The 12,479-nt window shown below is 40.6% G+C and overlaps 1 protein-coding gene across 1 annotated transcript in view; it reads left to right on the top strand.

Annotated features, from left to right (window-relative positions):
- Positions 1-586: 586 nt before the first annotated feature.
- Positions 587-12,479, top strand: part of PRKCQ (protein kinase C theta) — a 139,817-nt gene continuing 127,924 nt past the window's right edge. Inside the window, exon 1 of the mRNA XM_054726320.1 lies at positions 587-638. The gene's annotated coding sequence lies outside the window, so the exon portion shown is untranslated. The remainder of the gene's footprint in view (positions 639-12,479) is intronic.

Raw genomic sequence — 12,479 nt, 5'->3', positions numbered from 1 at the left:
TTGGACATTATAAATAAAACAACGGTGTGCAGATGGAAAATCAAAATCCCAGGTCAGACACAACCTAGGAAAGACGATCCAAGGCACAGAATTGTACCCAAAATTGTACCTTCCCAGGCAGGTAATTATAAAACAAAAATACGTACAAGTCCTTTCTAGTGTAAAAACAGACAAAATAGGTGAAGTTCTTTTTACAGGGTGACCTTGATTCTTCCCACTGAAGGATCGTTTTCGCTTTTCAGTTTGTCTAGCTGTAGAATCATGTGGTTTCAGTCCCCCCCTATCCTTTCCTCGCATCAGCCAGTGTGTGGCCCGAGCTCAGCGCCCCTTCCTCCCTGAACTTCGCACCCCAAGCGTGTCCCATCCCCTTCTGGTCGCCACAGCGGGGAGAGACGAACCTGTAAGGAGCGTGGCTGGAGGGAGGGGCGGGCACCGCAGAAGGAGAGGAGGCGCCGGCAGCTGTGCGCTGGGCTGGTTCCTGGGCGGGCGGGCGTCCAGGACCCGCTTCTGCGGTCCGAGCGCGGGGTGACGAGCGCCCCCTGGCCGGCACTGCCTGCGGGCGCACCCACCGCGCCGGCACCGCCAGTGCCCGCGCCACCGCGGGACAGCTGCGCTCGGACCGGCAGCCCACCCAGCAGGTAGGTCCCTGCGTGGCCGCTCGTCGCGGGCCAGGGGAGGGACGGGAGGTCTGTCTGCGTGGGTCCAGGACCCCGGCCCAGCGGAAGCGGCTCACCCAGCTCCCGTGGTGACATGTTCCAGGAAGGGGGGTGCAGAACGATAGAGAAATCGGAGAGACAGGAGCGCAGCAAACTTTGGGTCACTGGTTTCTCGGGGGTTTCTTGCGTGCGGGTTGCACCGGATGGCGAGGACCTTGGCCGCAAGGAGGCCACCGGGCTGGCTGCACCTCCTCCTTCCTTCTTGCTTTTTTAACGCTCACCTGAACTAGTGAAGGGAGGAGGGATGAAGGGAAGAAGGTGGAAAGTTTTATGTTCCTGGCAAACATTTGTAAGGAGATATGTTTGATGCAGATGGCAACCTGTCACAGAGAGCAACTTGTGTTTTTGAAATCCATTGCTAGAGCAGCAGGAAGGGCTGCCAACACTCGCTCCTCTAAACAAACCAAGTTTCTTTTCCCCGGCATGGGGTTAGGGTGAGGTAGGTCTCTGCTAGATGCAAAAAGAAACTAAAAAGAAAAAAAACAAACATGTCTGGTGCTTAATTCGGTGGCCTTAAGGGATCCTTGTTTGTTTTTCAAGCTTTGAGGGTCACAAGGATAGATAGTTAAATGTCTTTATTTCACTGGCTTTTTAAGAGCCCCAATGATCCTCGTGAAATGGACTGTTCATGCTAAAGGCACTACCGTGGGCATGAATAGAGAGAGAGCCAAAGGCTGGCTCAACTGGGTTGTGTCTGCAAAGTGAGTGTCGCCGACCTGCCTTGTCCTTGAGGGCTGTCCTGCTCCAAGTTGCTCATAGAAGATGATTCAGGAATGGCAAGGGCTGACGGGAGGGGTGGTGACCTGGAGAGAAGAATGAGCGCTCGCTCGCCGCTTCTCCCGGTCAGTGGTGAGAGCCACCATCCCTGGGGCGTGTGCAGGTCCTGCGAGGGCCGGCGCCCTTTCTGAACACAGGTCCGGCAGCCCCACGGGTTGCTGCCCCCCTTGCATTGTTTCCTAGAGCTGTGACCGCCACAGGCCCTTTCTTGGCTGGGATGCTTCAGGGACAAGCCCTATTTGTAAGGCCCTGGGGTGCCCCACTCCCAGCACACACCCCAACCTTCTGAATCACCATCTTCACGTTCCCCCTTAACTTATCTTAGGCAACTCGTAAAATGGCAGGCTTACCCGCAGATGCCTGATCTCTTTTTAAAAATGCTGTGTCTAGTGGGAAGGAGGGTGACATTTGCTAATTTGGTTGCAATTACTTTTGAAGTTTATGCACAGCTGTTTAAAATCCTCTCTGAGATTATTGCCATTGTTTGAGGCAGGTGTCTGCCTCCGAATACTCTTGCTATCTCTTTCTTCTGCTGATTGTACATACATATATTTATGTATTGTTTTGGGGGTTTTTTGTGTTTTGTTTTAAGCCAAAAAAAATAAAAATGAACGTACATACATTTAAAGACACAGCATTGGAAGAGCTTTTAAAACCTTCAAAGCATCATTTGTAAAACTCCCAACTTATAAATGAAATGTAATTTAAGTGTTTGTGGTTTGGTTTTGGTTTTGGGAATTTTTTTTTTTTTGAGAGGAACATATTTTATTTTTTAAAATATCTTTATTGTTGAAAGTATTGCATATGTCTTCCTTTTTCCCCCACTGACCCCTCTAGGTCCCCCCCTCCCCGTCCCCCGCCCCAGCCTTCACCTCCCTATTGTCTGTGTCCATGGGTTACGCATATATGCATACAAGTTCTTTGGTTGATCTCTTCCGGCCCACCCACCCCCGCTTGGGCTCATCAAGTCTTATTTCTGATGTCAAGAGTAACCTGTTCCGCATCACTAGCCTTTGTTTCAGCCTCCTGTGATTTTCTGTAAACTTGTAAAATGTAAACTTCCAGGGGAAACTCTTGTCACCACCCTCTGCTTTGTCATGTTCACTTCCGTCACTGTCTTGTACTATGGTGGCGCAGGATGGCAAGCAGCTCTTGTGCGACTTCTTTACCGTCTCTCCCACCGCTCCACCCCCTTCCCTTTGTTGAGTCTGCTTGGAAAATACATGGGTCCACTACTGGAACTTTGATTCCTTTTGCTGATGTCCCTCTTCTCTTTTAGGGATGCAGGGACATTGCTCAATTATTCACAGCTCAGTCGTTCTTATGATCTCACTGATCCCCTCCAACACTAATATTTTATTTCTCTTGTTCATGGCAGGTACTGGAGGCTCCCTTGAATACCTCATTTGTCTTTGATCATTTCTATAAAGGCCCCTCATTCCACTGTAACATATTCTCTCTCTTTGTGGAAATGACAGAATTCTCCTCTATAATGAATTTGGCGTTTCGTCTAAAATTCTTTGTGCATTGGGTCTAGGATTTTGTTTTGAGAGGGTTTAGAGTACAAATCTGTGACTGGCACTCAGGAGTAAAGCTCCACAAATCTCCATAACCCAGCTTAATGGCAGGACATTGGCCTGCCTTTAAAATAGGAATTAGAATTAATACTCCCCTTTTTAATGCAGTTTATGTTTTAGAGTTACTGATTATGTTGTTTGCCCCTGAAACTATTGCTGAGGTATTAATCTAATGTGACTTTTAATAAGAGTATATTTGATTTCAGGTGATTTTCTTTTTATATAATTCAGTCTTTTATTTCTTTTTTTTTTTTCAAGTAATTTCCACAAATAATGTAAGATAAAAAGTTGTTACATGATGAACTATCCCAGAGAACACACGTGTATCATGTGATTCCATATTTATATAACTGTATTGTCCCAAGTCAAATCTGTCATTAAAAGTGGAGAAATTAGTGTTGTGATGGCATGCATAGCATTAAACTCATTCTTTCGTTTCTGTCCATTCCTTTGAAATCTTGACCATCACATTTTCAAGAAGCAACGCATCTAACTCTGCTTTTTCATTCCTATTCTGGCTGCTAAGGCAGAAACTATGAAACACCCATTGAAAAACATAATGCTGGGGCAGAAAGGTGAATTAAAAGGCATTTCTTTGCAGTAATGGAAACAAATTTTAACATGTAAAGCATTTATACACAAATTTCATATTGTCCTCTCATCTAAAATTATCCTTGAGGCAAATGAGAACCAGAGGTTTCAGGAATTAGGATATCTCAACCCAAGCCCAGAATCTTAGATTTCTGCTCTGGGATTAAACTAGCAGATATTTAAAGGCACTCATTTTGGCAGCACATACTTTTACAGGTTGATATAGGGTAATGCTAACTTTGAATTAAGCTGATAATATTGATGATGATAATAATCAGAGCCAACAAAAACAGTAAAGCATAGTTTTATTGAGTCATTATTATTTATAATTTATGTACCTGATCTTATACTCCCAACTTTATTTATATTTGACAAACATTCCTATCTCATTTAATCTTTGCAAAGCTTTTATAAATTAGATATTATTATTACCATAATCATCCTCATTTTACAGATGAGGAAATTGAGGCCCAGGGAGGTTAAGTCACTTGTCCAGCTTTTATAGCTGGTAAGTGGTAGTAGTGTCAGGTTTATCTGACCACCAAGCACTTGCCATAAACCACAGAGCTGAACAACCCACAAATTAATTTTTTAATGGTGGTAAAATATACATAACATTTAAGTGTACAGTTCATTAGCATTAAATACAGAATGGAACAAATTAGTTTTACAGTTGTTCTAATGGAAAATAATGCAAGAATTAATAAATAATAATACAAGAATAAACTATGTTTTGTGTACTCACAACTATAAACCTACTTTGGCCTCCACTCTGTATATTCACAATGTTGTCCAACCAGCACTACCATCCACCCAACAGAACTCTTTTGACTTGCAAAACTGAAACTCTATGTCCATTACATAATAACTTCCAATTCCTCACTTCCCTCTGCTCCTGGAAACCAGCATTCTACTTTCTGTAACTATGAGTTTTACTACTTTGGTACCTCATATAAGTTGAATCATACAGTATTTGTCTTATTTCACTTAGCATAATGTCCTCAAGGTTCCTCAAGGTTCACATTGTAATATGAATCAGAATTTCCTTCCTGTTTAAGGCTGAATAATAATCCATTGTATGTATAGACCACATTTTGTTTATTCATCTGTTGATGGATACTTGGGTTGCTTCTACATTTTCGCTATTATGAATAATGCTGCTATGAACATGGTTGTACAAATATCTCTTCAAAGTCTTTTGGCCATATACCCAGAAATGGAATTGTTGAGTTAAATGTTTAATTTTTAAGGAACCATCATACTATTTTCCATAGCAGCTTCACCATTTTACATTCCCACCAACAGTGCACAAGGGTTCCAGTTTCTCCACATCCTCACCAACACTTGCTATGTTCTGTTTTTATGACAGTGGCCATCCTAATGGGTGTGAGGGGGTAACCAATGAGTTCTTTACCAAGTTATTTGATGCCTGATGTCAGGAGTCTCTGGGCTTAAGGTACTCCTGAATTCATTGCTTTTCCTATCTCACCTTGTGCTTATATACCTTTCTGTAGTGCAGAATCATTGTAATTACTACCCAAGCATTCCCTGAAGGACTAGGGAAACCATGGATAAGAGGGCACCTAAAAGGTAAAAAAAAAAAAAAAAAAAAAAGGTCCCTCTAGATAGGGTAGCCCCTACATACATGATTTAGAAGTGATTGTTTAAGGAGAAATAGTACTGATGATACAGACTAGGCATGATTCAACCAGAAGTTGACAAAGATGAAAATGGCCTCTCTTTCCTCTCCCAAAGCTTTCTCCTTGTTGCTAGGAGAAGACAAGCATTGGTGGTACCATATGAGATGATGTGCTTTCCTTTTTAAAGCTGGGGTCCCTGGGATCAGAGCTGAATCCAACTGCCTACTTTTTCCAGTGTGTATACAGAGGTTGATGAGTTCTCCGTGGGGAAAAAAAAGGAACTATGCCAATTCACGATGATATAACTCCATAATTTCCAACTCCAGCCAGGCCCTCGGACTTTCCCTGGTCAGCCCTCTTTTGCTTCCTATAGCAGTATTTCAGACCTTCTCTTGTCGCCACCATCCCTGCACTCTCAGCACTTTGCCTTGCTTCCTTCTCAAGCTCTTCCTCTGCTTTCTGTCCCTTGCAAGATTAATATTCCTCAATTTTCTCACGCCATAAGCAACCTCATTCCTCATTGCCCTCAAGAGCCATCTCCTCGTTGACCACCAACCAACCATTACCTATGCAAAGTCTTACTGATCCTCTTCCACAGATAGCTGATAGGCACATCCAGCACCACAACATCCCAAACTGAGTGTATTATCTTTCTCTTTCCTCTTTCCCATAAATTTTCCCTCTCGTTCTTTCCCATCCCTGCCTTGGCATCATCTGTTCTTGTATTAACCAGAAATCTAAATGTTTTTGCCTGATGTCTCACCTCCAGGCTTACCCCAAACCAAGTTCTTTTAGTTCCACCCCCTGAATATCTCCCTATTCCATCCACCTTTTCTGCCTCTGCTCTGATTAGAGGCCACCACTAGCTTTATTCTAGATTATTGCCAGAACCTCCTCACTGGTCTCTGTTACTATGGATTATTCTCCACGCTACAGCTGAAAGGATCTTTCTGGATCCCAGACCTTAGTGTGTCATTCCCTTGTTCTAAGTTCTCCAGTGGCTACCCAATGCCCTTGGAATGAAACTCAGACTCTGTGACATGAAGTGGAAGGTGCTAGCTGATCTACAGTCCCCTGTCCTCTTCAGCCTCACACACATCACGCTCCTCCAAGTCCAGCCTCTTTAGGCTCCTTAACAGTCCCATGGATCCCCTGCCTCAACAACTTTCTGCCCAACCTCTAAACCTTTCTTTCCTTTGGCTAGTTCTACATATCTTCAGTCCCAACCTTACATGTCATCCTCTGGAAATCTTTTCCTGATCCTCCAAATTAGGAATTTATCTCCTCCCACATGTTCTTAAAGTACATATGAGATCATCTATATAAAGTACTTAGCACCATGTGTGGCATACAGTAATCAATCAATAACTGTTAGCTACCACTACACTTAGAATATATTGCCATTGTTTGTTTACTTTTTTACTTCCCCAGAACATTATAAATTCCTTGGGGTTAGAAGCCACATTCTTCCTTATTATCTGTTGAATCCCTAGCATCTATCACCATATCTGACATATATTAGGTGTTCAATAAATATTAGTGGTATAAATAAATAAACCATGAATTTTACAACCTGTAATTTTTAAGGTACTGTGTGCTTAAAAGTAGGAGAAAACAACCCCAATCTAGTCATTTAAATGTTCATACAAGTAGAATCGTTATCATCTTGGGCAGTTTTTGCCTGTGGTTCTCTAGAATTATCTGGAAAAATTCTACTAGGAAGTCAAAGTTGAAGAAAATGGGAAACATTTTTAAATACTAAGAGACAACTTGCTACAAGGGAAAAACTTCATCTCCCCCTGCCTATGATGTGGTTTTCTCCCTCTTTCATTCTCAGTTTTTTATTTTGCTGACTATTAAAATTCCAGTAATAAAAGAAAAAAGGCCAACCTACGAATGATCAGGAAATAAAAGGTAATATATAGATGAAATATCCCACAAGCAAACAAATGAGGTAAAAGATAGACATTAAATGTAGATATACTGAGAAATTAATTATATAATTTTATTAAAATTAATTATTTTAATAAAAAGAAAATATTAGATATTAAAAGAGGTAAGAAATTTTTAATGAAATGACAAAAGACTTCAAGGATTCTTCAAAACAAAGCCATAATTATCTTAAAAGTCATTAAAGCAGGAAGAGTAGGAAAGGTAAAAAGTAAAAGACTAGATTCAAGAATTTGGGTGATAAAAGAATGCCAAAGATAAAATAATTGAAAGCATTTAAAGAAAAATGTTTTAAAAATAGAGTAAGTGTCTTTTAAAAATAAGTGTCTTTTTGTGTTATACCTTTTCCATGTAGTTTGTCATGTGTTTACCCTCCCTCTTATGTTTTTAAATTTCTAAGGACTTGCGGTTTCTATTCAGCTCATGACTGAAGCTCAGTAATGATATTTTATTCAATTATTATCTCCTGAGTAAGCTAGCCTAAGGACATGTGCCAAGTTTTCTATTTCCTTCCTTTTCTTTAACTCTTGGCACAGAGCTTGGACTGCAGACTTGAGGAAGCTCATGAAGCCTCTCAGAGTGAAGGGAAATATTTGATTTTCCTCCATTTACCAACGTGAAGGATTCTGAGTATGATGTACATTTGTCAAACCCTATAATTAGTATTAAGAGCCCTAAGCACTCCAATGTTTGTCCACATCCTCAAGGTGAATTTTAGGGGTCTGACTGAGAGTGGTTTATAGGGCCATGTACACAGTTACCCTTTGGTGTGTTGACTTCGGATAAGCCAGTATCTATACTATATCACCCACTGCTTCCAGGTTCTAAGGTGCCAGTTTCTCCACCTCACTGCTCTCCAATTTCCCTACAGTAAACAGGGAACTATGGGAGTTGGCACACAAGGGAATTGAGAATGCAAAATAGATAGTACCTTTTAGCAGAAGGAACTGGAGAAAGGCTATAGATCTTGTGGCATCATTCCCCTGCTTTAGTCCTGCTCTTCGATGGCCCTGCCAGTCTTGCAGAGCCATCCAACAGTGATGGCAGGAAGAGAGGTCACAGAAGTGGGAGCCAGGAGACCAAGGTTCTTATTCCACTTTTGCCATATTGACCATAGCATGAGTGAGTTGGATGAGGGGGTCTCTCGGACTCCTCCTGGTCCTATCATTTTGTAGCTGTTTCTCAGATAGTCTTTTGGTATCCACATGTTCCTGGGTACCTGAGGTGGTACAGTACTGGATAAATTTTAAGGATTCCAGACAATAGCACCTTCATAAGTATTGGTGAATAGCCCATATAGATTAGAGAATATAATCAGTAGTGGAATGGGTATCCCTTCAGCAATAAACTGAAGTGCAGTCACCCAATTACTGAAGTCATTCAACTACATCAAGCATGTCAGACCCAAAGGCTAACATGGGCCAAATAAACAAGGTTTAAATTTATGAGGGATGCAAAAAAACAAAAGCTTCAATTTTCATAGAAACGTAGGTTTATTTTGATAGAGACATGCTGAATACAAAGGGCTGAAATAAATGAGTAATTGTTAACAGAAGATAATAGAACATTTGAACAAAAATTAATATTTTTGCTTGAACATTAACTTACCAGACACTGAATAACTGCACAAATTAATAAGCATAATGCAAGTAAACCTATTTTTCTTGTTCTCTGAAAGCGAATTCCTGTTGCATGCACCAAACAAGTCAGTCCAAGACTAATGACGTGGCAATCGGCTGCTAAAATATTCACTGCTAGTATTAGTGGAGAGAAATGGTGCACCTGCATGTAAGACACATAAGGGAAATGAATGCAGCACCATTATAGTAATCAGTCATTAGCGAACGTTGTAGTTCGTTATTCGTAATTATGTATAACAGGATATTGTAAAAATTAAGTTACGAAATGTTTATTAAAACGTTTCTTACGTACTGTTTTATTGGCTGGGCCACAAAAATATTTGTTATGAGCCACATGTGGCCCGCAGGCTGCAAGTCTGACCTGCTTGAACTACATTGTCTTGATTTTGCAAAAACAAAATTTCACATGATAATAACATAGTATTTTTCCTCTACTGTGTTGTTGGTGGTGCTAACACCGGAATGTTATAACAACCAAGTTTTATCAAAATGCTGGTTCTCCCAAAAGAGTAACTTGATTTCCTCAGTGAACTTTGTTTCTGGAAGATAAGATAATGATGAATAATAGCCAGATGGGATCTTCTCTCCTCTAGGGTTGGGACTCTTTCAATTCTTTTTCATTAGTCATTCAAAGAGAAAAGTAAATTGGCATGTAATTATTTTCCAGGAAATATTCAGGATTTTACAAAAGGGGTGATAGTAACAGTAGCCATAAATAAACTCTTTCTTAAGAGGAACTTGAATTACTCTACCCCTTACATACAACTGAGCTCATCCTAGAGTTTGATGAAATCCTCTTAATGTTGATGAAATAATCCAATCAGATATAACTTGCATAATTCCATGTTCTGAAGCAGAGGCATCTCAAGTATTTGCCAAAGGCACAGAACAAGGTTCTGTAACCTTTCCTCCATTCCAATAAAAAGAAGGACTTTTCTACTGGGACTCTTTCCTAGTTCCTGTGCATTGAGGTTTGTTAATATTTATAGTACACTTGAGATCTGTGACTAAAGGCACTTTAGTAAGGCATATGAGCAGTAGGAAAATGCTTTTTGTTACTTATTAAAATCAAATAAATACAACATACTTGACCAAAAAAAAAATGCCAATGTTGCTAAACATAAATTAACACATATTTTTAGAAATTAATGAAGCAAAACTCATCTGTTAACAGTTTCCCATAGGTGGAGCTGGTAGAAAGAAATGCTAACACATATTTGAATGTTATTTATTTCAAAAGAAATGAAAGGAAGAAGAGTCCCTTCTCTTCACAGAAAGATTACAAGTATTCGGAACAGAGAGAAGATATGTTTATTTAAGTATGCAAAAATCAATTTTCTCCTGAAAAATATTGTAGGTATTTTCTCATGGAAGAATAACCTAGACCTCTGGATGTAAAAAGCTAGACCTCGAGAGAGATCACACTACTGATTGAAGTACTGTTCTATCTTGAGACACAGCTATACAGCAAAGATAGCCAATTATGGAGACTCAGCAAACATTCTGCAGCTCCAAAGAGTGAAACATGTATTTGTTTGGATATTTGTTTTAAAACTACCAACAGGAAAGTTCAGTCTGAACTCTGGGGAATTTTAATCCACACACCACATTTTCTTAGTCTTTTGCAAGACAGAATCAGAGGATTACATTTTCTGAGAACCCCTTTTAAAAAGAAAACTTAAGCCGAAACCGGTTTGGCTCAGTGGATAGAGCGTCGGCCTGCGGACTGAAAGGTCCCAGGTTCGATTCCGGTTAAGGGCATGTATATTGGTTGCGGGCACATCCCTGGTAGGGGGTGTGTAGGAGGCAGCTGGTCGATGTTTCTCTCTCATCGATGTTTCTAGCTCTCTATCCCTCTCCCTTCCTCTCTGTAAAAAATCAATAAAATATATTTAAAAAATGAAAAAAAAATAAAATAAAAAATAAAAAGAAAACTTAAGTGCTAATTAGTGAAGTATGACATACACTCAAAATGAGATTTGCTAATAAGTAATCAAGGATGAAGTACACCTTGGCACATATTGGCAGTAGAGCAATGCTATTGCCCTGAAATTGTCAAGGCTGCAGTTTATTATTTATTTGACATGCATTTATTTGACCCAGAGTATTGCTTTGCATATGAATAACCTTAAACTGCCCCCAAAGTGTAGTGGCTTAAAATGACACCATTTTAAGGATCAGGAATTTGGGCTGACTCTGCTTCTCATGATGTCACCTGGGGTCTCTCATGAGGTTGCAGTCAGATCTGAGATGGGATCACTCACATACATAGCATGTTGCTGGGTGGGTATGGCTAGAACACTAGGACCACCTCATGTCCCCTCTTTCTCTCTATACCTTGGGCTTCTTTTCATGGTGATTAGATCCAGAAAGTGAGTGTTACAAACACAAAAAGGCAAAAACTCAGGTCTCTAAGGCCTAAACGAGGAAGTCACAGAGCAGCACTTCTATCATGTTCTGCTGGTCAAAACATGCTAAGCTCGTGAGGAGGGCAGTAGATGGCACCCTTCCATGGGGAGCGGCCCAGTGGTATTGCAGAAGAGTAGGAAGAGAGGAAGTGTGGATGCTGTGACAGCCGTCTTTGGAAACATGGTCTAGCACAAATATGTAAGCTGTTGATATGATAATAGGTCATAAAGACAATCTCAAGTTTATTTTCTGAGATGGAGCCTCTAGTCTCACTCTTCTCACCAACTCTTCACTCTGCTGACAGAAGGTTCTGTCTAAAACAAAAATCTGACCATCACTCCCTACTTTGAGAACTCTTTGTTTTCTCCATCCACTGCAAAATGAAATCCAGCCCCTCACATGGCTTGCTGGACACCAACAGGGAGCACCTACCTTAAAAGAACCTGTAGCCTTCTTTTCACCATGCACTGTAAAGGAAGCATTCGTCGTGAGGAAATAGTTTTCCTGCTAAATAGTGGAAGGACATGACCATCATTCTTTTGACTCTACTGAGTATATAAACTAAGTACTAATTATTATAGCTGATACTGGGCTTTTTTCTGTATACCAGGTGCTACTCTGATCACTTTACATCCATTAACTCATTTCAGGTAGATCCTCTTATTGTCCTGATTTTACAGATGAGGTAGAGTAGCTTGTTCAAAGGCACAGAGTTACTAAACAAAATGACAGGGCTGGGGTTTGAGCACCAGCAGCGTGATGCTGTAGCCCATGTTCTTAACACTCTCCTAAGTCTGAAATTCACAGTATACTGTATCTACTGACTTTTTTTTTTTAATACTACCTGACATTGGTAGTAATTCTAAGAAGTGAGTTTTGACACTTCCTTCCCTCTTTATATCTCAATTACTGTTTGGGCACATTTCCTTGTTTTGCTATGTAATACATTACTCATTTTAGTAACAGAGGAAATACTCAGGTTCAGCTTCATACGTCACGCCAGGAGCCCTGCTTAGACCTATACTACTTTTCTAGATCCTTCCCAGGCATTTGCCACTGGCCCTAGAGGATGGATCTCTATACCCCATACAGCTTGCAAATCTTTCCAGGTGTTTGGAGAGATGTTTTAAAATGGCAAAAAAGCTGCATGGAACTCTCGCAGTTTCTGCTTCTCCAGTA

Source organism: Eptesicus fuscus, chromosome 2 (genome assembly GCF_027574615.1).
Source record: "Eptesicus fuscus isolate TK198812 chromosome 2, DD_ASM_mEF_20220401, whole genome shotgun sequence".
Taxonomy (NCBI): domain Eukaryota; kingdom Metazoa; phylum Chordata; class Mammalia; order Chiroptera; family Vespertilionidae; genus Eptesicus; species Eptesicus fuscus.
Note: the sequence above shows the minus strand (reverse complement) of the source record. Positions and strands in the feature narration are given on the sequence as shown.